At 45.7% G+C, this 23,630-nt stretch overlaps 1 long non-coding RNA gene across 7 annotated transcripts; it reads left to right on the top strand.

The window, feature by feature from the left end:
- Positions 1–12,763: 12,763 nt before the first annotated feature.
- On the top strand, positions 12,764–18,158 carry LOC124702801. 7 transcript variants are annotated; one of them, XR_007002686.1, is made up of 9 exons: positions 12,764–13,109; positions 13,946–15,165; positions 15,276–15,398; positions 15,510–15,746; positions 16,046–16,106; positions 16,239–16,326; positions 16,584–16,664; positions 17,139–17,260; positions 17,409–18,158. It is a non-coding gene; the product is annotated as an uncharacterized LOC124702801 (long non-coding RNA). The 7 variants fall into 7 exon arrangements; XR_007002688.1 differs by having other exon boundaries at positions 15,098–15,165; XR_007002689.1 differs by lacking the exon at positions 12,764–13,109 and having other exon boundaries at positions 13,121–14,011; positions 15,098–15,165.
- Positions 18,159–23,630: the final 5,472 nt, after the last annotated feature.

The raw sequence follows: 23,630 nt of genomic DNA on the forward strand, positions 1-23,630 counted from the left end.
ACCGTAGAAGGTGTACTAATCACATAGATAAACCTGAGAATGGTTTAGAAACTGAGCCATACATCAACCACACCCGCGGGTATATTAATGTCAGTCCAACCCCACCTAAAACCATTTAATATCATTTTCAACCCAACCAAAACCATACCCACTTTATTCTCCACCCAAACCGAACCAAACCCAGTACACATCCGTGGGTTTGAACCCTTTTGCTGAGTTATTAGGTGACAACCAGCTCCTGCTGAACATACATCGATCTGGAAGGGACAACTCACAACTCAATCTTGCTATCAGCGGCAGTGCACGAAACGAGCTAATCCAGAGATGCAGGGAATGGAGAAAGGGCGTCACCGCACCTCCGTCTGCCTCTACTCACCGGGCAATGCGCCTTCACCGCCGCCACCCGCCCTGCCTGCCCCTTCTCCTCACCGGACAATCCGCCTTCACCGCCGCCACCCGCCCTGCCCTTGTGCTGCAGCCTCTCAGGCTGATGGGACCGAGCGCCGGTGGTTATTGCAGAAGCTGCGTTGGAGCCACATGGCCGTGGTCAGCGTTCAGCGAGTGCATGCAGCGGTGGCGGCGGTCGCAGGCTGTGCTGGCGTGCCGTGCGTGTGGTCAGCGAGCCGAGCGCAAGCAGCGGCGGCGGCGTTCACAGAGGAAGCCGTGTGCGTGGCTAGCGAGCCGAGCGCACGCGGCGACGGCGGATGTCGCAGAGGCTGCGCCAGCGAGCCGTTCGTGTGGTCCTCGAGCCGAGCGCAAGAAGCAGCGGCCACAGTCGTAGAGGCTGCACCGGCGAGCCGAGCACGAGCAGTGGCAGCGGCCATTGCAGAGGCTGCACCAGTGAACCATGCGCTGTGGAGGCGGCGCCTGTGGTCGCACGGGAAGGAAGAGACTGGAACGGCAGCTCTGGAACTGATTCTCCAACCGGGTGTAAACGGTGGGTTTGACTTGTTTGGAACCAAACCTATTCGGACCCGAACTTAACCATACCCAGCTATTTTGTAGAAAAAACCAAACTGAACCAAACTTTTATGAAGCTCAGCCCATTTACACCCGAACCAGATGAACCCACGGTGAGGAAACGAACCATTACACCCGGTTTACTTAAAACCATTCTCAGCTTTACACATAGAAGAGAGGGCAAAAAAGCCCCAGCCACAAGTATCACCGCCAACAACGCGAAAGCCTAATCTCCATCCCCCCCCCCCCCTACAACGCGAAAGCCTAATCTCCATCCCGCCATGAAAAAGGAAGAGCCTCAGGGAATCCGAAGGACTCCGAGTGAAAAAGCGTAGCTAGGATATCCTAGCTACGAGCGAAAATGCCTAGCTATCAGTGAACCTATGGAACTCCTCCCCGATCCCTGATCCTACATCTAATGGCCGCCGCCGCTGCTGGGGTGGCGCCAGTGAACACTATGTCAATTATGATGCCTCCAGATACACACCTGAAGACCAAGATTATCGTTGGCCACATGCCCCTCTGTACTACCCTGGAGCAAACGAGAGGTCCACCAGTGCACAATCTCAGTGCCAACATCGGGCATCCACTCAAGCTTGTCCCACCGCATCAGCGTCCAAGCCCAAGCCTCATGAGTGACTATGCATCGAAGCAGGAGGTGTTGGAGCGTCTCCTGTTTCTGGTCGCAAAGGGGGGCAATCGGCTAGCCGTGGCAGGTCGCGTCGCTAAAACCTATTCGGCCGCCGCGGCGGAGCCAGTATCAAAAAGTTGTGATGTCAAGCTTAAATAATGTGAAAAAAAATTAAGAACACATTTGTGTAGACAAAATAAACATGAACACACTGTGGAATGAGAGCACAAAAGATCACACTTTGTTACTTTATGGTAGAACCCCTTTGCGGTCATGCTTACCTGATAGGTATGCATAATAGCATCGATACTAATAGACAAGAACACATCAATATCAACATACGTAGTGAGACAATGATATAAGAAATCATCGCTTATTCTATTCCGCAAATCAGTCTTGCTAATTTTCATTGCGGAAAATGCTCTCTCAACTGTAGTTGTTGCGACCGGCAGAATCAATGCGCTTCACCAAAAGAAATACTAGAGGAAAACTAGTATGCTTCTTTGTCTCCACTAGTTTTCTACAAAGTTCACTAACACCTTTCAAATTTGAGAGTCTTGAATCATCACGAACGTTTTCAATAAAGTTGTCAAGTTGGATGCTAAGATCTTCCATCTTGCTTTCATTTTCAAAGTCATCAGGATATAACCGAGCCATTGCTAGTACTTTATCTTTCACAAAGTTAGAGAGTGAATCAGAAGGATCCGAACAAGCCATCCCAAGTAGGCAAGGTCGTGCTGCTCTCACTAAACCACCCATCTAACTCCACACGCAATAGATCAATAACAACATACATGACACGCTGATAGTAATTCTTATTTGATATGCCATCAATTTGAGCTTTATGCTTTGATATTGATCCCCGAGGAATATGCATAACATTCATATCTAGAAGTTCAATACCATGTTTGAGGAAGAAATCATTAACCATTGTAAACATATCTTCCCATCCTATGTTTGAGGAAGAACTTCAATTACCGAGGGAAACATAACAATCATATTCTTAAGAGAACTGAAATGGGAACCCCATCAAGTATCACCCGGCCTGGTTCAATGGATTGGCTTGGCTTTGGTTCATTAGATCGTCACATCTCTTCATGTTTTGGTTATGAGAACTCGAAGGACCACCAACATGAGTATCTAGTCTCTTAAGGTTATTCCAACCTTTCCAGTGCTTAGTTGAAAATACATCTCCACCACCATGGCCTAGACACCAAGGGCGGCACTCCCGGTGGCGCTAGCAGCCGAAGGCTCGGTCACCGGGTGGCGCTGGACTACTTGTGCGCCGACGAGCACAAGAAGAAGATGGCCATGTATGGGTTGTTGGACACAGCCGGCGGTAAGAGACCGTCGTCATGCTTTTGTATATACTAGTTGTAGCAATCAGCAGCTGGTGTGGTGCTGTAAATTGCTGTGTTTTGGAGTAGTTTTGGTTTTTGGGAAATGGCTGACATGTTTCTTTTGTTTTCCACTGTCAACGTTATAATTGGGTTTTGATGGGACATTTGTGTAGTGTAGAGAAATTTCAGGAGCCAACGTTATGTCATTTTATTAGATACACATGAAACAAACAGGTACGGGGTATTTTATCAGTTATCATGTAGACTTCTAATAAAGGAGTTAACAAGATGGCACTCAGTTCTGTTAGGAACCTATGAGAAATTTGAGCTTGAAACTCTAATTGGATGTTGCAGTACCTTATAAGTAAGGTAGAGAATTTCCCCAAATATGGTTCAATTCAAACCAATATTGTTGCCCATAAAAGAAAATACAAACAAATATCAACTTTCACAAAATGTTCTTTCTTCAGTAAGTTAAATCATATAATATAATTTTAGAAGACAGAAATGTAGCTTCCAATCCCTCCAAACACAACACTACGGAAACTAGGGAACCCAAGTGGCCACGTAATACTTTCTACGGCTATGCAAGGTTAAATAGCACTACCACGGAGTTCTTCATAAACAATTTTAACATAATTTACTATGGGAGTGAAGATCAGATCCCCAGGTTGATTAGTAGTAGCTGGAAAGTGGATCCATGGTGCTTTGCTAAGTCTTACATATACAGACCTCGAGCTCTTGAAGCTTGTGGAGCATTATCAACGATGCTGAATCCTGAGAAGCCTTTTTGTCAGTAGGCCGCACGCCTTCAAGTGTAATGACTGTGAATTTTTGTCAAAAAGAACCACCTGCACCAGTTGAAATGGCAAAAAAGATCACCTCTCAGCGAAAAAGGCAAAACTGCTGCGGCGGCACGCTCGCCCGCCGACGCGTGGCGGGTGCCGCCGCCGGCTGTGGCGGCACGCCCTACCGCCGTGAGCTCTGGCGGCACGTTCGCGTCCAAGGCCTCCCGTCGACATCGCCGTTAGCTGGTGGGCCCTGCCGCCAGCGCCCGCGGCGGCATGCTGGCGTGGCAGGATGCCGCCACCGGCCACGGCGGCACGTCTCTGGCCGAAAGTCTTCGCGAGAAAGTTTGTGCGCGTGAAAGTGCGTGCTGCTGGATTCCTCTGTTTTTGGCTGAATGTGTGTGATCATTTCCCATGCGTTTGGCTGTGGCGCGTGAATGGAGGGATTGCAGCTAATTTCGATGATGTATGGGTGTAACTCGCCCGATTCACATGTATTTGGTGCAGACATGAAACGACTGATACATGAAATATACCACCGAAAGTGCTTCACCAGTCTGACTCCGCATGTTTTAAAAGCAGCAGCTGCTCACTCCTCACAGGGCATTGTTCTCACTCACGTGCAGCTACTCTCCTTCTCTCTCTTCTCTCGTACGAGCAGACGGAAAATTAGCATAGATAGTGATTAAGTCCATGATTAAGTGCATGAAGGTGAGTTATGTGAGATATTTGATTATATTCGTATATGCACAAATTTTGTTACCATTTGTTGTTTACTGCAGTATATCTTACTTTACTAATTAGACATGCAACATTGAATTTGCGTAGTCTAGTGTAATATTATTGTATGTATGGGTGAAATTTTAACATATGAGCAAATGGATGAATTTAGGTGGGTTGAAGCATATAGCTGCTCTAGTGTAATATTATTGTATGTATGAGCGAAATTTGAACATATGAGGAAATCAACTAATTTATTGAAGAAGTGAGTACACCCATCTGTGAAAAAGAATTGAGGTATAAATGGAGTCACAATATTTTAACAGTATTATTTAAGAATTCTTGTGTCGTTTATTTTTGTAAAAAAAGGATTAATTATTTTCATAAAGTCTTAACGCCATGTTAAAATATGTGATGTAACGAATTCTTATTGTTAAAATAATCCTTTTTAACAATAAATGAGTAATCATTTTGAAAAAGTCATAATGGCATGTTAAAATATCTGATGTAATGAAATTATTAAAACATGAATATGATTTAAGGTAGGATGTTACTAATTTTATTTTAAAAATCTGGTTGTGCGGTAGGTACGATGGAAAATTTGGTAGTGTTCTATGGGGAAGTCGTACGTGATGAATTTGGAGGGGTGGATTTCTCGAACTGTGACTCGATGGAAGTTGCAGTGATAGATATGGTTAATACAACATTTGCGGATGTAAGAAAATGCATTCGAGTCCCATTTGGTCAGGGGATGCATGGCATGAGGATGACGGTTGAGGCTCTTATCTGCGTAGATAGGACATGACCTCCCCGTTGGGGTTTGCGGGAGGTAAAAAATGATACAAATTGGCGTACGTACATGAGGTTTGCAAGCACACCTGGTGCTGCAATGTACGGACGGACGATGGTGTATGTGAAGTTTATTTCAGCTAGTGATGATGTCGGAAGCAGTAGGAGCGCTGCAAAGGAGCAGTTGTCCATCACCGCAATGTACGGACGGCCGATGGTGTACGTGAAGTTTATTTTAGCTAGTGATGATGTCGGAAGCAGTAGGAGCGCTGCAGAGGAGCAGCTGTCCATCACCGCAAGCCCTAGTACCGGCCCGTCGGAGCAGCTTGCCATCACCGCTGCTCCTAGCATCGGCCCATCGGAGCAGATGCCTAGCCACCATAATGCTGGCCCAGGATATTGATCCGCGGTCGTCGACATCAGCGAACACGTGGAGGGATTGCATGAGGCGTTGGATGATGACGCTCGTTCATGTTCGTCTGAATCCTCATCAGACGAAGAAGGCGCTGGTCCTTCCCGGAGGGCGGTTCCAGGTCCAATGGACCCTTACTTCTTACAGACCATGACCATAAGCAATGAATTTTGCTCTATTCCAGGCCTAGGAGAGGACAGTCTGCTAGTTGGACAAAGTTTACCTGACAAGGACTCCGCTGACCAGGCAATAAAGAGGTATGCATTGGGCATATCTCGACAGCACAGAGTGAAGCAGTCTGATCCAAGTCAGCTAAAAGTGATATGTGTCAAATTGAATGAGGGATGTAGGGGGAGAGTGATCGCTCGAAAGAGCTCTGGGGTATGTCAGCCCTGGCATATCTCAAAAATAGAACCACATACCTGCGAGCTGGTTGGGGCTCTGGATAACCACCGGAACATCACTGCAAAATATGTGTCACATATCATGCAAGTGTTGGTAAAAAAAGACATCAATGTCAGTGTGAAGACGCTGCAAGAGACTGCACAAGATCAGATTGGCTTCTATGTCAGCTCTGGAAAGGCAAGGCGTGCGAAGGAGGAGATTTTCCAGAGGCTGTATGACACATATGAGCAAGCATATGACCTAGCCCCCAGAATGCTCCATCAGATATCGCCAAGTAACCCCAGGACTCAAGTATTCAGGAGACAACGTCAACACCCCAGGGAGCCAAATGAAGAAATACTTGACCACTTATTCTGGGCATTCCCCCATGCTATACAAGCATTCCAACACTGTCGTCCGGTGTTATCAATAGATGGTACCTTCCTCACTGGAAAGTACAAGGGCACACTCATGTTGGCGATCGCAGTAGATGCAAACAATCAACTCCTTCCTATTGCATACGCATTGGTGGAGAGCGAGAATAATGATAGCTGGTTCTGGTTCCTGTGCTGCTTGAAGATTTCAGTTGTCGGAAATCGCCCCGATGTTTGCATCATCTCTGATCGCAAAACGAGGCTATTGAGCATGCTCGAATTTATGAAGGTGGCACAAGATCCTGAATGGGGGTGGCCCGATCTAGAGACAAGGTGGTGCATGCGGCATTTGGCAGCCAATTTTTACTCAAAGTTCAAGAACAAGGATTGGTTCAAGCTGTTCAAGAGAATGTGCATGCAGAAGACAGCAGAGAAGATGAATGCAATTTGGAGAGGAATCAATGCCGAAATTGAGAAAGCTGCGTTGCCACAGAGAAAAGATCGGAGGAGTCATACCATGACAGTTAATTTGTCTACGTGGATTGCCGAGAGTTGCCCCGATTTTAGCAAGTGGGCGCTTGCTTACGACTCTGGGGCTCGGTACGGCATAATGACCACCAACATGTCAGAGGTGTACAATGGCGTGCTGAAAGGTGTGCGCGCCCTCCCTATCACGGTGCTGATTAATGAAACTTGGAACCGGACTTTGTCGTACTTTGCAGACAGAGTCCAGGTTGCCAACGCTCGGGACGCAATGAACAAGCCATGGTCTGAAAAGATGCAGCGAGTGTCGCTCGACGAGAAAGCAAAAAAATCACAAAGCCATGATTTCCGTCAAATTGATGCACTTAGGAATAAGTGGGAAATACATGTACACGCCAAGTATGTGAGAGGTCACCACAGGCTCAATAAAGCATGCTGTCACCCTCGGACCTAGCTCGTGTGAGTGCAATTGTAACAAGCCAAAACTTTTGGGATACCCCTGTAGTCATGTCCTCAAGGCTGCTTCAGCAGAGAACATCAGCGTGGATACCTACATATCTTCGTACTTCAACTCCTACAACCTACTGCACACATGGAACGGTGAGTTTTGAACATGGGGCATTGGGCAGCACTATAGGGATGTATGGCCGGATAAATCCACCATATGGGTTCCGGACCCGCGTTGAAGAGGACCGCGAAGGGTCGACGCCAATCTCGTCGTCATATTGTCGCGTTTGCAGATGTCTCGGTCATGCGCGAAGGGAATGCCCTTACCGTGGCAACAACAACCCGGCTTGATGTAATTTGTTAATGTGTTGTAATAAATTTAAAATTAGTTGTACTCATGATGTGTTGTAATAAATTTATGATTATTTGTACTCATGATTTGTTGTAATAAATTTATAATTATTTGTACTCATGATTTGTTGTATTAAAATTGCCCAAGAGATAGTAGAAGACCCCTTACCTCTCAGGCCCGTATACAGCTTTGGTTCAGCCATGCTTGCTCATACATATAGGGGGTCATGTCACGCCACCCAGAAAAAATATAAGGGCCACATACTTGCCGTCAGTTATGAGTTTCTTCAGCTATGGTCATGGGAGTACCTTCCTGTTGAACGTCCCCACCTATCCAACATAATACACCCATACGATTTTGACCAGGCTATACATGCCCCTCTGACATTTGGAGCTCGTTGGGTACCTGCTAAAAAAAGGTGGTCAACAAATATGGTACACGGTTGTTACCCGGAATACCACCAGGAGTTTGAGGGGCTAGAGGATCACATGATCAGATGGAACCCATGGACGGAAAATGTCGCCGTGTGGGGTGCTCATCCACCTACACCTGATATGTGTACAAGCTCCGGCTTGTGGTTGACATGCTGCAACCTCCTATTTTTTTGGATGGTTGAGACATATAACCCAGAGCGTGTCATGCGACAGTTTGGTCCACCACCAGTACCGAGGCGACTTGACGATCTAGTTCACATGTAAGTGCGCTCATTTCGCTACAAAATGTATTGCATTATACTTTTGACTTACATCTTCGTAATTAAATATTTTATTTCATTTCAGGCAAGATAACAAAGGATTGAATTGTGCTGACTGGAGCAGTCGTAATAGACAGTGGATAGAGCTGTGGATTAATAATGCGGAATCCGATATAGTGCAGGAACATAGGTACGTTGTGTATTAAATTGGTTCGATTATTTTCATACATGTGCTATCGATAATTATTTCTTACATTCGTAGACCATATAATGACGCAACATATGACCACTACAATCAGTGGTATCGCAGTAACACAAGGACTTTGCTCATCGGTCCTCCACCAGAGAGGACGACAGATTACACACAGGCCGAGCAGCTGGTTCTAGGGACTGAACGGACATACAACAGCATACCATCGCGAAACCTCGGTACTTGCATTTTTTTACAAATATTAGTTTATTGCAATTAAAATAAATATTCACAACATTTTCTTGTACTTTGAATTCTCTATTTTCAGATACGTGAATATAGGGAGATCGCCCGGTCTGCATCCGATGCTTTGCGGCTGCGAAACGTGAATAACCCTGAAGGAAAAAATTTCCTGATTAGGCGTATTTTTGATACGGCCATGAACGGGCTTAAAAGATTTGGTTGCGCTCAAGATGATGATGTTATTACACAAGCTTACGATATGCCGGAGGCACCATCGTCCAGATCCAGTATGGCGCGTACGAGCAGCATGACGCGTACGAGCCAACCTCCTACGCGAAATCCATCATATGCACGCGGCGACTCATCTTTATTTGACCGCTCACAATCAGCACGCATATCTCCACCACATGGTGGCACACAGGTATTATCAGATACATCTAAAATTATAAATGGTCGTATGTTCTTGTACAAGATTTACAAAAATATCCACTACAAATAGGAGGAGAATATTTTCTCTACTAATCCGTTCGGGGAACGATATTCATACACCCAAGGGGAGACTTCAAACATCGACAACACCACTCGCGTATGTTCATATTTTACAGATATTAACTTACACAAAATAAAAATACGCCTATTATTTACGAACCTTTTTCATACGCAGCAATCTTTTGAACCTAACTGGTCAGAGATGGAAGCTGGACTCGGCTACAATATGCCTCCTCCACAGGTTCCTTCAATTTTAATATATAATTTCTCCCATGAAAAATATTGATGCCTATTACTGATAACTCATATTTTTACGGAGCAATCTTTTGATCCTGCTTGGCCCAACATGATAGCTGTTTTCGACCACAATATGGCCCACCATAGGGTCGTGAGCATATGCAGCAAGAATATTATACCGGATCTTCTAGTCGATCTGACAATCAAGGGATATTTCATCAATTCTTTGCTGCTGACATAATGAGCGGACAAGAAAGTTTAATTCCTCCAGCGACACAATCTCAATCTCAGCACGTTACTACAAACTCCACCACAGAACAATGATGCCAGCACCGATGATGAGGACAAAGAGTATGGCCGAGGTTTGCGCCAACATCGTCCACCACGTCGTTTGTCGCCTTCTGGTGCTAAGCAGAGAGTACCACGCCGTCGTCGACAAGCGTGATATGTTTAGAACTGTTACATACTATTATTATTTCTATCTATGTATGACCTAAGTATGAGACATATTTTGGCGGGAAAAATAAGGCGGGAACTTTAGGCGGAAAAATTTAGGCGCGAACTTTTTCCGGGAATCAACATTTATTATTAAAACATCTGACGAAATAAAGATGGAGATATAACTTAAATCAAAATACGGCTAATCACTACAACGAAATTTAAGACAGAAATTAACATATGTAGTTGCTACAACAGATCACTCTATTTTCCCTGCGTCCAGCGTGGCCATTTTCCAGTCTTGTCGCCGCGTTCTTCTGCTGCCTGCGCCTCAGCAGCCCTTTCCCTTAATCTCTTCCTTTCCGCTTCACGGGCCTTCTAGCGCATTTCTTCCTCCGCATACCTACTTGCAGCCTCATCATCCATCCGCTTCTGATTTATCTCACGATTTCGAGCTTGCTCCGCCCTTAATTTCTATATCTGTCTCTCTCTCTCTCTCACTGCTTTATCATTAGCAATGGCCTTTTCCCTACGCTCCTCCTCATGGAACCTTGCCCACGCACGCCGTTGTTTTTCTTCCACCTCACGGCGCGCCCAATCCGGCTGCTCCTGGTCTATCCAGTGAAACCAGTTGCAAAGGGGCGAGGGAAACTGCAACAAAAATAAGACAGTTAATAAACGAAAATTAATGAAACATACCGCAGGCCTCCAGGATTTTTCATCATGCTTTTAGAACATACCGCAAGCCTCGAGGACGATGAACTTGTTCGTGCGGGTGGATCATGATCCTAATAAGCGCACATGAAATATTTCATGCCGAACTTATCAGAAAAATCCACCACCTCCTTCACCTTCGCAAGGCGGCCGCACCAACACCTCTCTGCTCTAACCCCCGGTGGCAAGCTTGCATTCTTCCCCTCATCGGCCTAAAATCCTGGTCCGAGCAAGGCACACTCATGCTGGCTAAGGTATAACAGACTTGTGACTTGTGTACCAAATAACATCGACGCCTATATTTATAGAGAACTGGACAGATCAAGCGGGAGAATTAGGCGGGAAATGGATGCAATCAACAAAAAAGCGAAGCAATCATCTGAAAAGCCAAACGTGGGAATCAGTGCCATGCTGCTGCGTTTGTCCCCCGGCAAGGCCCTCTGTGGCGGCAGGGCCCACCAGGGTTCGACGGAGCTGACGGACGGCGGACGGCGACCACGGGACGGCGACGTGCCGCCACAGGCCATGGCGGCAGGCCTTGCCGCCACAGGCCACGGCGGCACCCTTCACGTGTCGCCTGGCTAGCCTGCCGCCACGGCATTTTTGGCATTTCAGTGGGGCGGCAAAAATTCAATGACTGTTACATCAGGTACGTGTAAGGTGATGGTTGAAACGAAGCTATTGAAGTTCGTTGTGGTTTCCCCGTCAAGAACAATAGGAGTCCTGTTGCAGCAACCCATACAGAAAAATTAGCACATTCACAGCTTAATTTGTTGAATATAGAAAATATTAGCATTGCTAACGTTAGTGAAATAAAATATTCCTTCATTTCTAGAGGTGATATATATCTTTGTATTCCAGGACATACCTAAACCGTTGTTCCACAAATTCGAATTCTGGCATTGGCCACTGCAACCTCTTGCATAGCTTAAAAAGAGCACTTCTTGTCCACCTTTATCCATTTTGAGCGTAAGAACAACTGAAGACATAAAAAATAGCATGTCATATTTGACAGGCTGTAAACCAACATCAACACAAATATCCCAAAGGACAAGCAAAATGGGAATATTACATACCTGCTTCTTTCAGTGAGGACAGACCTCCCAGGCTAGAATAGTCATTCATATCAGAATAATCAAGTGGTGATTCTAACTACAGAAAAAAAGTAATAATACTCGTTATCCATAACAGAGTACAACACTTTGGTAAAGCATTTGCTGGAAAACTATTTAGAAGCTTACACTTGTCAAGTGAGACTGCAGGTCTGAAGATATAACATCCAGCTGCTTAGCCTTTCATTTTGAAACAAGTAGCAACATAGACAAAATGCCTAATCTTCCTTTATACTATACTCTAGCCAAGGCTTGTATGTGTTGAACCAATCTTCATTAAAACGACGCATAATCCTCTGCTGAAATCTGTTTGGGGAAATCATGGCTTACAGGTTGGAATGGGCCTTTCTGTAGGTAAGTTCTCCGGACATCATCACGAACTTTGGCTGTCTTGTATCGGGAAATAGGCTCTCGTTTTGCAGGATCTGCTGAAAGTTTTGATAGATCAACTACTTCATTTTCTTTGGTTGGGCGTGACCTTGCATTGCTATTAAGTAACACCCTTTCCAAAGGAGCTCTAGCATCAACAGGAGTTTGCACCTCATTTTCAGCTGATCTGCTGCAACATTTGAATTTGACTGCCACTTCTTGACGAATTTGTCCATTTGCAGAACTCTAGACCTGACAATAAAATGCTATTGCCATAAGAAAGATGATACAAATAATCACCGTTCCTATTTTTCAGCTAGATGAAATTCCAATTCGCTTCAAGTCAGATCCGTGACCGTTCCTTCATTCCCTGGCGGGAATCTCGTCGCAGCGATTCTCTCTCCTCCCCTCGTCGCTTCTAAGCTGTTCCTCCACGTTGAGTCCGGTTTTTTTGACCGGTTTTTGTCCAGTTTTTTCTCGGTTTGAATTTCGGGGTCCGTGCTAAGCGGAGAAAGGCAGAGACGAGGAGTAGAGTCGGAGTGCGGTGTTGGCCTCTCGCTGGCATACTCTCGTGTTCTCGGCGGCGGTGGTTGAATCGGCGGGGGGTGGAGGCTTCAGAGGTCGGTGCTGGTAGGAGTGTGGTCGTTTATCGCGCGAATCTCCCCTCTTCTCCCCCTTCTCTGTGTTTTAGTGGATAGAAAGTTGGAGACGAGGAGGGATTTGAGGGCGGTACTTGGTCTGTCGCCGGCTGATTTATGTGTCTTTTTACAACTGTGGATTTGATTCGGGGAAGGCTTTCCGGAGGGAAGCGCCGGGAGGAGTCCCTGTTGTTTCTCCTGCAGATAATGGTTCGCCGTGGAGGCAGAGGAGATGGTTTCCTCCATGGGGAAGCTCCCAGCGAGCGACCTGCGTTTCGAGGATGCCATGGAGGCTGTCGGGATGGGTATGGTTTCTTTGTTGCTGATTCCCTTTTCTTATTACCCATCATTTTGTGCTCATTTTTGTACTAGCAAGGCGTGTATGATTTCTGTGCACGGATCTGTTTGTATTTTAGTTGTTCTTAGTTGATTTGAGGCGATTCTCGTCTGCGTGTCCTCTAGATCCGTCTCTGAATAGATCGTTAGAGGAGGTATGACAGTTTTGGTTGCTTCCTCCTAATTTAGGACAACAACCACAGAAATTTGGTGATGTATGTGGCCTCGTGTGTATGTGTTATGCTTGCATTACCAATACAATGAATCAACACTTTTTTTAGCATGTCGACGTTACATTTTAAATTCTGTTGATGCTTGTCTGCTGGAGCCTCCTTTTGTAGCTCTCCCACAGCATATTGGTTAACATTAGCGTGTTACAAGCCTTTAATCCTAATCGTATCATTACACAGTCTGCAAGGCTTTAGTAATGAACTTAATTGATTTTCTTAATTCTTAGATTGGCATTTTTTCAGTGTGTTTAGTTTTTTTGCAAGGGTGTTAATTCGACCCATCTTTTTCATTCCATCACTGAAGTTTTTGATCACCATGAAACCCCCAGGAATAGTGTTGAAATCACACGCCTCTACGCAGGGTACTAAAACAAGTTGTTCATTTTTAAGTGTGCTAGCTTTTATGAGTGTGTTTTAGAGTTTCTTTTGTTTCACTAAATATATGTGTAATGTCAGGTGCATGTTTCTACACAAATTCAGGTCATTTTTAATTTTTGATGTAGCATGTTATATGTTAATATGGTCATGTTGTATCAGTTAATAGATCTTGATCTTGAAGTTACTTAATTACATAGGTTATTGTCAATTCAAGGAGGAAGAGAATTTTAGATGATGCATTGTTTGAGTTTTTCAGCAAGGAGGTATTTCCCTTCATTTTCCATGGTTTTAAAATTCTAACAATACCAAGAAGGAAGCCTGTGTATGTGAATCCTTCCTGCCATAAAGATTATATGAATTATGGATTTTTCTTGTTGCATACTTATGTATGAGAATTTAATTATCACCTATTGTTTTTGTATGCATACCTGATTTAATAAGTCATCCTGGACATCAATTGTTTTATGCAATTCGTGAGAGTACATCCCTGAATCCTGCAGTAGAAATGAGTTTTTTAAAATCAGCAATTACACAAGAAATATGCGAACCCAGATAAAACAGGTGTTCATTGATCTTCAATCAACTTTGTTTCTCTTTTCTCCTCAGTTTTCATCATTATTTTTCTCTGTCTGTTATTTTTCAGTGTCAGTCATTCATTAGATATCTTCTTTTTGTCAGTACTGGTTAGATGACTAAGATATCTTATATTTTTCAGTCCCTCCCTTCCTCCGTCAGTGTTCATTATTTAGCTCACTCTCTCATTATTTTCTCATTATTTAGCTCACTCTCTCGAAGCTTGATGGTGACCAGCTTTGCTCACTCACTCCTTCTCTCGGTCCTTATCAATATTCAGTCTATATTTTCTCTCTCCTCCTTTCTCTGATTTTCTTATTATGCTCAGTTTGTTATCTCACTCTCTCAGTATTTTCTCATTCTTTAGCTCACTCTCTCGAAGCTTGATGGCGACTCGCTTTGCTCAGTCACTCCTCTCAGTCCTTATCAATGTTCTGTCTATATTTTCTCTCTCAGTCTTAGTCTCAGTCTCAGTCTCACTCTCTTATCAGTGTCATTCTTCAGTTTTGTATCAGTGGGATTCTTTAGTTTCAAGATTTTTCTTAGTCTTCTAAATTCTTAGTTTATCTCTTATTTCTTCAGTTTGTTTTTTCAGTCTTAATCTCTTATCAGTGTCATTCTTCAGTTTAGTATCAGTGTCATTCTTCAGTTTCAAGATTTATCTCTGTTTTCATTTTTATTTTCTCAGTCTCTCAGTTTATATGTGCTCAATCTCATTTCTTCGGTTTAGTTTCATCAGTCTATCAGTCTAAACTATTTTTCTTAATTATGTTTAGGTCCTTCTCTTAGTTTCCTCGTTGTGCTTCTGTTCATGTCAATGCTTTGAGGCGTGAGATCCTTCTGGGTAAGCGGTCGGTAATCTTCTGAGTATATTGCTCTTCTTCTTTTTCATGGTGTTGCATCCTTATCGTTGTTGCCTGTTGATCTTAAGCTGGACATCGATCTTACTTGCAGAATGTAGATTATGCTCCTTCTATTTCTCCATATTTGGCAGTGTCTCTTTGGTCACTGGCCAGGTACTTCAGCTGGATTATCGTCGGTTGGCCTGGTCCTGGTCTCCGTCCTTTTTCTCAGATGGTATGGTAGCTGTTCGAAGCCTTTGTCAGGTTTTATTCGGTGTGTATGTACTTCAGAGCGAGGTTTTTAGGCTTGTTTGGTTGTTTTTGTTATGATCTGATCACTTTGCAGGTCTGTATCAGGAGCGTCCTGTGAAATTTTTGTGTGGATGGGTGCCCAGCTTCGGTTGGTTGGTCCATTTTGGAAGATAATATTAGTGTTAAGTTTGCTGACATCAGTCCCGCTAATTAACCCACAAAAGATCCTGCATTCAAGGCGGGATTAGTTTCGCTCATTTCTTAGTCTCTTCATTCTTTGTGGTACTATGCTGTGAGAAGGCAAGCGGGGAAATATGTCAAGGAACTTGAGGTCAGTGGTTTTAGATGATCCCAAGAGCAGTGCCAAAATAAAGCATTTTCACATTCATTTCTCTTTTTAGTACTATACAAGCATATCCTCTCTGTCTTGGTACTATACAAGCATATCATGATTAAATATTTTGCTCAGTGTTCTCTATCTCTCAGTTCCTATTTTGCTCAACTTAATAAGATAGGTTTCAGTACTGTGTGCTACATCATTCCTCCCGGTTCCAGTTTTAGTTTCTCAGTCTTGAAATCCTAACCCCATTGTACTATTCTTTCTCATTGCCTGTCTTTTTATTCTCTCAGTTTCCTGGTTGTGCTTCTGTCCATGTCGATGGCTTTTTTAGAGCCGTGAGATCCTTCTGGGGTAAGTGGCCGAATTTTTTTCTAAGTGTATTACTCCTTTCTTTTTTCGAACCCCCTGGCACTTTTTTTCTTCTTAATATCTACTATGTCATTTTTTTATTCTTTGGAGCCCATGTATTTCCTCACTGTACAGATCCACTCCAACCTACGGCCCTAGTCGCCCATCTCCGTTGTTCGGCATGAATCAGGCGCAAACAACATGCGCTGCACTCCTCATCAAGGTACCTCTTTATCCGATGCTTTCTTGTTCTTTTTCTATCTCATTGTTTTTTCAGTGACCTTGTCTTCTTTTCTGTTCTCATTGCATTGATTTAGTTTCCAGAGCTAATTCATAAATAAGATAGGTTTCTGTATTGTGTGCTTCATCATTCTTCTCGGTTCCAGTTTTAGTTTCTTAGTCATGGAATGCTAACCCCCTGGTACTATTCTTCTCATTGCATGTCTCTTACTATTTTAGTATCTCATTCTTATACTCTAGATAGAGTCACAGAAACCGATCGGTGGCAGCAGCATAGTAAGGCTGGTGACATAATAGCATCCAGTAGGGAGGTTCAAGTAGGTATACGTCCTCCGCTCCTGCAGGCATAATTTCCCTAACTTTTATTCACTGTTGTTTCTGCTAATTTTGGCGTTTTGACAGATGTTGAGAACCTATATATAGTTATCTCTCTAAATATGTGTCACCCATATTCTGTCACTCATTATTCGTTTATTCAGTTTTTCCTAGTTAGTCAGTACTGTTGTATCAGTTTCCTACTTCCTAGTTTATTTTCTATATAGTCTTATCATGATCATGTGGCAAACATAGCTACAGAAACCGATTGGTGGTAGCGGCATAGTAAGGCTGGTGATGACATAATAGCATCCATTGTAGTTTTACCCCATAGCCACCAGGTGGCATACCTTTTGAATTTTTCTTAAATTTCAAGACGTACATATGAGAATAAACATGCCTAGCGTAGGGATGTTCCTGTACACCAAAGGATTTGGTGGTTTCACTAATTGCTAATACCATCGAGCATTTACTTTGCAGATCCAAGCCAATTTTTGGGGTAGATGTACACGATTGATCAAGAAAAGAAACAAAAAGAGGTTCTGGGAAGCACTTGGGCGAGTGGGAGAAGTGGTGACATTCGTGTCCTGAGAGGTTATGAGGTACAAAGGTTTGCCAAGATGCTTCTGCCTTCTTCATTGTGCTGTAGATTTCATTCTCGTCCATCTTGGATGTGGATCGGTCTTGTTTCTTGCCGGATCTCTTTTGTTCCTCTCTTTTTTCTGATGTCATGTGTGGTGCCCATCGCAGCTGGACGCCAGGCTGCTTTTGCGTGGGGAGGATGAAGAAGAGGGAGATGGTGATGTGGAGTCAGCTGGTAGACCAGGCCAACGGAAATCGAATTAGCGTTGTGAAAGCCTGAGCAAAGGCTCATGTCCAAATTATGGGCTACTTTTTCGCCACTGCTTATGTACCAAAGCCCAGTTCAAAAAGGCTGATGTACAACCTTAGTGAGCAGGAGAAGAAGAAACAAGCACCGGCCAGGCTTGTGCCAACCAATGGAGGATGGATCCCGCCACCGAGCGGCATGGCGAAAATCAACGTCGATGCAGCGGTAGGGAAGAACTCCATCAGGGGAGCGGCGGCCGCAGTAGCCAGGAATGATCTTGGAGAATTTCTTGGAGCATCGGCGACAATATTCAAAGGTCGTACTGATGCGGAGACCCTCGAGGCCTTAGCTTGCCGGGAAGCTGTCGAACTGGCAAGAGATTTGAACCTGCACAGGATCAGGGTGGCGACAGATTGCCAGAATGTGGTGCGAAGCCTGGAGGAGCGATCGCTGGGCAGGTATGCACATGTCATCAAGGAGGTTTTGGCAGCTCGGTCTGAGTTCGACGAGCTTTCTTTTAGTTTTGAACGTAGAGTTTCAAATAAAGAGGCGCACAATCTTGCGCGTAGTGCAGTTTTTGAAGAGTTTGGTCGTAGAGTTTGGTTTGTAGATCCGCCTGAGGGCCTTTGTATTCCTGTTCGGGTTTAATAAAGGCGGAGGTTTTTGCTCAAAAAAAAAAAACAAATTATGGGCTTAATGCAAAAAAAAAACCAGGAAAAATCAGACTGACCGAACTGAATTGTTTGTTTCTGGGCTTCCCGGACAGAACGGTATGAGGTAGTCTTTAGGGGAAAGAGGGGGACTGAACAGATGAATGAGTAGTACTAAATCTGACTTGGAGCCAATTGCATTTTCATCTAGATGATGATTAGACACTCCCATAATAATTTTTCGAGAAAGAAAATCTCCTTTTCCTATTGCTCGTATTCCTGCAAGTGAAATAGATCACAATACATAGAACAATTTCTGATCCAAATAAACTAGCTATTTGCTCATGACCAAAGTAGTAATAGTGCTTTCGGATCAAACAAATTATATCCTTGTAGTCATCACATATAACAGAATTCCGGATTTAAACTAGAGTAATATTCTGAAAATTAGAAGCGAAAGAATGCAAAACTTGTATACAAATAAAAGGGGATAGGTACCTCGTCCTGGACTCTTCGACGACTCGACGGATGACGAGACGATGGCCAATCTCGACCAGTTCGTGGTCTGATCGCTGAAGCCGAAGGAGGCCATGCCCGACTGGCGATTTCCAACCCGAGGTCCGCCTGAATGCCTGAGGTGATCGTCAGCCAATTCCGGGCAGAGCGGCAGCCTCAGCATCTCGGCCCTTAGGTCTCAATGATCGCCACAGTCCATTCGCCAAGACGCCAAGACCACAATGCCATCAGATTCAACGATTTAGAAGGGAAACAATTGAGGATTAGAGGAAGGCGGAACAAAAGCGGAGAAGTCTAGGCGTATATCGTGGGGATCGAGAAGTTACTGAACGGTGGTTCTCTCGCTTCGTTAGAGCATCTCCAGTCGTCCTCGACGAGGCAGCCGTTTTTTAACATCCGGACGGGCATTAGGGCATGTACATTAGTATAGACGCATGGTGTCTATATAGGGATGTAAATGGTACGGATAATTTCCGCTCCGAATCCGTATCCGTATCCGTTTTTGAGGATATGGTATGCATTTTTAGAAATCCGCCGGATATGGATACGGATGCGGATAGTGATCAAGCGGATATCCGACGGATACGGTAGAGGATATGGTATTGATACTATCCGACGGATACGGATTATCCGCCATTTTTTGCGGATTATCCAGCGAGTCCACAAAGAGGATAATCCGAAAAAACTAGCCCAACCATAAATATTTAGATAATATAGTTAGTTCATCGGCCAAACTATGTATTCTATTAGCACGCAATTTGCTTTGTTGTACGAACAAGTGTGTACATTTAGCTATAGTCTATAATTACAAACATATTTTACATAAAAATAGATACTTCTATTTTTTTTATATGTATATTTTCTTAATAATCCGCATCCGATCCGAGTCCGGTCCGAATCCGCTCCGTATCCGTAATCCGATATAATCCGCATCCGAATCCGCATCCGACCATTATCCGCTCCGATCCGAATCCGTTACAAAAATATGGTAAAGGATATGGTAAGAGCAATATCCGATCCGATCCAATCCGTTTACATCCCTATGTCTATAGCAGCTCTCCATGTCACCTACAGACATATTTGCAGACGACCTGTACAATAGGGCATTTATTTAGCTGTCGTTAGTACAGCAACGACCTGTAAATCTCACGGGAAGGGCAGGGTTGGTTAGCGACCATATCAGCCCACGATACACGACGCCTCTTCGTACAACGGCAATGATGCCGTCGTTAAGCAGCGATTTCCCCGGCATTAGACCGTCTATATGTTAACAGACGGACTCCCCTCATTTCCATTCTCTCTCTCCCCCACGTCAGTAGATTTCCTACGTGGCTTCCATTATAGACGGCTGACTAGGTATCATTGTACATGCCCTTATTCGCCTCAGCCGTCCTCCCGCTTTCTCCTTTTTCTCCGAACTAGGAAAATTTGCCCGTGCGTTGCTACGGATTCCGACATATATTATACGGTATTTATTTTTAGACAATTATACCTAGGCTAATTTCAATGTTTATATGAATTTTCTATAACTACAAAAATCTATCTCACACTTCCTCTGAAACACATACATTTGATATAATGTATCCCCGCACCTAGCAATTAATCAACAAGATTGTAAAAAGAAAAATTAAAACAAACAGCTAATTATCTATGGCTCTTAATTTCCCTGACATCATCTCACCAAAGCAGCAGCAGTCTACATTGTTAGCGGATAGCAAAGCAACATTAGCAGATAGCAACGTAGCATGCAACAAAAAAATTCAGAGCAAATTGCTCCTTCCTCACTATGTTTTTTTTTTTTGAGATGTCCTCACTATGTTTTCAGAGTTGCGTATTGAGCTTCCTCACTGTGTTTTCAGAGAATACCTTGATGTAATAAGTGTTGTATTAACCGATCATAGTAAAACCTTCAAGCTAATTGAGTGTATGTTTGCAATCCTTTTCATCAGGTGGAACGAGCTGTTTGAATCAGCGTCTGAAAAGTCCAAGAAAGTAGAACCACGGCAGTGGGGTGCATTGGATTACTGAAACAGCAGGTCCGCTTCTGAGCTTCCCGTATCCTTTAATAGAGGATAAGATTATGTATCTCTCGAGCTTCAGATGGAAGCCAAAGCCCAACTCAGTGTCAAATCTCCCAACGCAGTCGCGTCGTCGCGCGTGCCCATGTCCCGGCCATCTTCAGCACCATCACCTCCGACGCTAGAAGATCACCGACGCTGCAGCAGCGGCTCGATCGGGAAGAAGGACCTCACTGATAGCCAACGTCGGCGCTCGCAAGGTCGCACTACTCGAGTCCCGCTTTGTTCCATCTATGAATCTCCCGGTCCACACCAGCTTGCCTCCATCTTCCATCCTGCTCACGTATAATCTCGACAGAGTTCGACATGGTACTACCCTCCGGTACAGTACCCTGCAGCTCTCACGCCACCCCTAATTTTGGAAACGCCTAGCCAGCACTCCTCCTATTCCGATCGCGGCGCACCTCCCTTCTTCGTTGTCGGTGTAGTCGTCGGTGAGCCGCACGAATGACGCACGGGAACGCGATGCTCTACCCGCCTGAACCGGTACAGTTACTTGGATGCATCCTCAGCCACGCGGAAGACGAACTCCGCGATCTCACAGCTTACCACGCGCGGTCGCCGGGGGCGGTGGCCACCCAGAAGCGCGGGCTGTACGGGTGGACATCGGTGAGAATACCAGATTGATTTCCACGGTCTTGTCGGCGAGTAGCCCCTCGTGGTCGGCAACTGGCGCGCGATAGCAGACCGTCGGTGTCAGACGGCCACGGTCAGGGTACTGCCGGCGGGAGCAAGTCGTCGTCGCCTCTACCGGCGAAGTCGAACGGCCCCGGTCAGGGGACTGCCGGCGGGAGCAAGCCGTCGCTTCTACCGGCGAGGGCTATCTCTTCCGCGCTTCTTTCTAGATGTGATGCGTGAGTTGATCAGGGATAGCCGAGAACATATATAGGGACATGATGCAGACCAAGCCCTGGTTTGCTATGGTACGATGTTTTAGTTCTGGCAGGACTCTCCTCCAGGTGTACGTGGTGTGTTTGACATGTACATGTTGCCGTAAAAAACGTGGAGACATTGTCGGTTCTTATGACGGGGCGACATAGGAAGGCTTCTAAAGGGACGGTTGAAGGTGTACATAGGATGGACGATCGGTGCGCCCTACTTGGTCGGCCTGTGTACGTGTATGTGTAGAATTAGGATACCATCGGGAAAGCCAAGGACGGATCAGACCACAGTTTGGAGCCACAGTTTGGAAGCCCATGACACGTAGACTCTATGTCGATTACTACTCGGAGGTCTGAGTTTGGCATATGAATTCCAGTTGATGTAGGTACAAGAATCAACCGACGGACGACGACGGACGAAACCAGCTTGCGGACCAAACCACGGAAACGGTTCTCCCTTTATTATTAGGTATAGATTAGACCTTTCATCCATCCGAAAAGTTCATGCCATCCCTGGCTTTTCGCGGCCAGATTGGAGACTTCGGGTGAAATAAAAGCGCGCGAAACGTCGAGCGGGCTAGCGTTGTCGGCGACAGAACTGGTAGTTCCCTCCATTAATTTCATTTTTCCTCCAAAATGCGCCGCATAGAACCATTTTCCCTGCCGAATTTCGGAGGAGGTAGCGCCATTCTCCCCCACAGTTGCAGCTCCTCCTCTTCCCTTCCACCACCATGCCGCCGAAGAAGCTCGCCGCCGATGGCGCGCCGAAGGCGAGGAAGCCGCGGGCGCCAAAACAGAGGCCGCCAGGCTAGACAACGCGCAGTGGGTGGCGGATGTGGAGCGGCGGCGGAACAAAACTCGCGGCAGGGCGGAGAGGGAGAAGAAGTGTAACACGAAGAGGGTGGCGGCGGCGGAGGAACAGGCGAGGCTAATCTCCATTAACTTTGGCCAGCCGCGCGTCGGCCAATTCCCCGGGCCATGGCCGACCCAAGGTATGATCGGCTCTCCTTCCTTCTCGCCGGCGTCGCCGGCCACGACCATGTTCCAGGACACCTACGCCGGCGTACGACAGTGCGATGTACGAGGGCATCTCGCCTGCCCTGCGACGTGGGCCGCTCTCCTTCTCCAACCCCGGGATGCCGCCGCCGAATGAGCCTGTGATGCACGAGATGATCACGTCGGGATCCATGGCCGCCGCGTCGAGCCCGGGATTCTTCACACAAGAGTAGGCAAGGGCGACGGAAGCCGTCGCGTCGCGGGGCGGCGTCAACCTCGGCCAGGACGATCACCACGATCAGAACGACGGTACCCAAGACGTCGACGAAGAAGATGAGCAGACCTACGTCGACTAGGACGTCGATGAAGAGGAAGCGTCTGAACCCACGGAGGCGCCGTCTAAGGGGAAGAAGAAAAGGAAGAAGAACTCGCCGCCAGCCGAGCCGCAGATCAAATGGACGGGCAAAGAAGAGGAGTGCCTCGCCGAAGTTTGGAAGACCGTGTCCATGAACGACATCACCGGCGCAAATCAGAACTTCGACACGTACTAGCAGCGGGTCAAGGTGGCGTTCGACGAGCGCAAACTCGTCGATCCATACTTCAACAAGATGGTGATGATACACGGTGGCGACAAGGCAATGGGCACCCATTGGGGGGTCATTCAGGCGACGTGCAGCAAGTGGCACAACATACAGGAGGAGATCGACGAACGGCCGGTGAGCGGCGATGACTTTGAAGCGAATGTATGCTCACTCGACGTGGCTCCTCCGTCGACTGTACATCGTCTGAGGTTTAATCTTGAATCGCCGGCCTGTTTTGCAGATGCGGCGGGCGCTCGACATGTACGCGGACGACAACGACGGCCAGATGTTCAAATACCGCAACGTGTTCGCCCGCATCGAGGAGTGCGAGAAGTGAAAGGAGGTGCGCAAGAATCTCGCCAATAACAAGGGCGATCAGTACAACCCCGACGATCGAGCACCTACCGCGTCGGCGGGCCGCCCCGAGCTTGGCCAGAAGAA

The sequence above is a fragment of the Lolium rigidum genome, chromosome 3 (assembly GCF_022539505.1).
Source record: "Lolium rigidum isolate FL_2022 chromosome 3, APGP_CSIRO_Lrig_0.1, whole genome shotgun sequence".
NCBI classification, from domain to species: domain Eukaryota; kingdom Viridiplantae; phylum Streptophyta; class Magnoliopsida; order Poales; family Poaceae; genus Lolium; species Lolium rigidum.